This window comes from Triticum dicoccoides, chromosome 7A (genome assembly GCF_002162155.2).
Source record: "Triticum dicoccoides isolate Atlit2015 ecotype Zavitan chromosome 7A, WEW_v2.0, whole genome shotgun sequence".
In the NCBI taxonomy this organism is placed as follows: domain Eukaryota; kingdom Viridiplantae; phylum Streptophyta; class Magnoliopsida; order Poales; family Poaceae; genus Triticum; species Triticum dicoccoides.
Genome location: NC_041392.1, coordinates 515,941,957 through 515,945,191, shown reverse-complemented (window position 1 = coordinate 515,945,191; position 3,235 = coordinate 515,941,957). Strand labels below are relative to the sequence as shown.

Below are 3,235 nucleotides of genomic sequence, written 5' to 3'. Positions count from 1 at the left end.
ACACACACACACACACACACGCACGCGCACACACACACACAAACCAAAAGTCAAGAGAAGCTGGTCGTGGGCCATGCGGTCTTTTCTACAACATGATACTACAGTCAGCCTGAGCTTTTGAAGATCATTCTTATTGGCAGAGCCATCAACGATGACATACATATCAACTTGATTAATTAAGTGCATGAATCTCCTCCTAGTCATAGCACTCAACGCGCTAACGTTGAGAGTCATGCATGCATACGAAAGCATGAGCTAGAAATAAAATGGAATATGAAGAAGTCAAACAAAATACGCCCTCCGTTTTGTTTTTGTTATCGCCATTTGTATGCCTAATTTGTACTACCGTAGTTCTTCCTCCGCGACATGGAAAACAGGATGGAGGGAGTACTTACAAATATGGGATGTACGTGCACAATGTTTCTGGAGCTGAACTGAAATTTTAAATCAGAGCAAAGAGATAGACAACAGTCAAGTTTGTAATTCCTAAAAAAGATCGGTGAGTCTTGTCCCACCGCGGGTTGGAACAATGGTGTTCCTGATGTAGACAGCGGTTGGAGATAGAGATGATATGGCTTGATGATGAATATGATGGACAATGACGGCGGCTAGGGTTGATGGAGTATATGTAATAGTTCTCACGTAGCCTCCTCTGTCGATATAGCATATCTCTTTTAATCCAAGGGCTCTAGGTGAGCTTTGTCCTCTCTTGAAACATCCTTGAGGATCAAGAAAGTTGTAGTAACAAACGGAGACGAAGTCCACAATGGAGCAATGCTAGATACACGGGCACTTTACGGACGTTTTACGGGTCTAGGCTGAATGTGGGTTTCGTTAATTAGACATTAGGAGACACCCCCCCCCTGAAAATCAGGGGGGGGGGGGGAGCGAGATTAGTGAGAGGGGGAAAGGAAAGTCCGTTGATTAAGTAAAATGAGTCCGTGAGTGTAGGCAAAATTAGTGCTTTGAGGGTGTTTTATCGGACCGTGCAAAAATGGACCACTCATCTTTTGAACTAGGCAAAAAGTTCAAGTGGACAACATGCGTGTTTGCGATTCAATGGTTTGTCCCAGCCCGTTCTCCAACACGTACCCTTTGATTCCAGCGAATGATTCGATCAATTAAGATTCTTGGCGTGGAAAATTGCACCATCCAAGCAAGCAACCGTGTCGACGGGATCACATACACATAATTTTATGTAATTTAAGCTAGGTACGTACTCGATCGTATTAGTTAGACTGTCAATTCGCTGCGCTTTTGTTTTCTCTTCTTCCGACCCTGACCTCGTCAAGGTTCTGGCCAAGATGCACAAGGCGGCAGACAGAACGGAGACCTTGTCAGTCGAGCAGAGCGTTCGCACATTCGCACGCGCGTGTAGGAAGACGGCAGCACAAACCAAACTCTATATAAGCCTATGCTTCCCACTCGATCATCCACTGCAACTAGCTGATAGTAAGCATCTCACTGTCTCTTTGATTGATTCTTCTGCACCGTGCAGCGATCTCACTCATCATCAGTCGGCCTACAGGCATGGCGTCCTCCAGCGTCCCTTCTTGGGTTGCAATTGCGCTGCTCCTCTTGGTTGCTCTCGCTGCCACCGCCAATGGGGACGAGCTCTCCCCGGGTTACTACGAGAAGACGTGCCCCAACGTGTGCAGCGCGTGGTGCTGTCAGTGATGGCGAGCAGCGTCGCCGCCCAGCCGAGGATGGCGCCCGCCGTCCTCCGCCTCTTCTTCCACGACTGCTTCATCAACGTATATCACCTCTATTCTCTATACTACTTCTACATATATTCTTACCTACTATTGCTATGGTTTCACTTTCATTTGCTAATGGTATGGTTTACAAATATGGCGTGACAGGGATGTGATGCTTCGGTTCTCCTCGACGCAACTCCCTTCTCCCCCAGCGAGAAGGATGTGGAGCCGAACGCCTCCCTCACCGGCTACGCCGTCATCGACGACATCAAGTCCGCGCTCGAGCACGACTGCCCGGCCACCGTCTCCTGCGCCGACGTCATCGCCCTCGCGTCCCGTGACGCCGTCGCCCTGCTCGGAGGTCCAACCTGGAGCGTGCCCCTCGGCCGCAAGGACTCGCGCTTCGCCGCCGACCCGGAATCCACCAAGAACGGCCTTCCCAGCCCGCACGACGACCTCGGCGAGCTCATCAGAATGTTTTCAAGGCTCAACCTTGACGCTCGTGACATGACTGCGCTCTCCGGTGCCCACACCGTCGGGATGGCCAGCTGCAAGACCTACAGAGACCGTGTCTACGGCACCGACCGCGATGAGGAGATCGACCCATACTTCGCACAGACCACGCAGCAGACGTGCCAAGGTCCTTCTGGTAAGGCGCCGTTTGACGTGCAGACGCCCATGAGGTTCGATAACGCTTAGTACAAGAACCTTATCCTGCGGCGCGGTCTCCTTTCTTTGGACCAGACTCTCTACGGTGATGGAGGTCTACAAGACAATCTTGTAGAGATGTACAGCGCCGACGGTGAGGCGTTCGCGAGGGACTTCGCCAAGGCCATGGTGAAGATGGGAAACGTGCCTCCGCCCCAGGGAATGCCCATGGAGGTGAGGCTCAAGTGCTCCATGGCAAACAAATATTGATTGCTTCATGCCTTGATCCCAAGTGCATCATGTGACCCGGCCTGATCATGTTGGATTCAATTATTAAATGTACAAATTGTAACAGTCCTAGTACGTGTTTAATTTTTAAAAAAATTCCCCATACAATGTCGCCTCAACAGAATGTTTGACACAAACGCTCCATACATGTGTGTGTAATAAATGGTGTTTCTCAAGTTTGTTTTAACGGAAAATATATAATGAGCTCGCGTTGATAGTTATATAATGAGCTTGCATTTCATTATTATATTTCTGCACTCGGGGATTATTAGTGATCCTTCCGTATGTCCGAACGGCTATTCTATTGAATTGCCAATAACATGAAATCTAATGAACCGTTCTTCAAGAGAAATGGCGTCGGTCTTTTTTTTCAGAAGATGACCACGGCACTTCAAATGTGATTGCATATGGCACACCTGCAGATATGAAAATTGAATATCTTCAAAAGGCCGATCACAAAATGCACAAAATTGTTCTTCGATGTGTGGTTAGGGTTCATGGAGCTCAGTATCTGTGAGCACTCAATGCCGATGAAAGAGGCTTTTGGCAATGAGTAAAGTAAGAGGATGACTTGCGATGCTTGGGAGTGTTCACTTTATGCA

The 3,235-nt window shown here is 48.6% G+C and overlaps 1 pseudogene; it reads left to right on the top strand.

Annotated features, from left to right (window-relative positions):
• The first annotated feature begins 1,472 nt into the window (after positions 1-1,472).
• LOC119334404 lies at positions 1,473-2,818 on the top strand (annotated as a pseudogene).
• Positions 2,819-3,235: the final 417 nt, after the last annotated feature.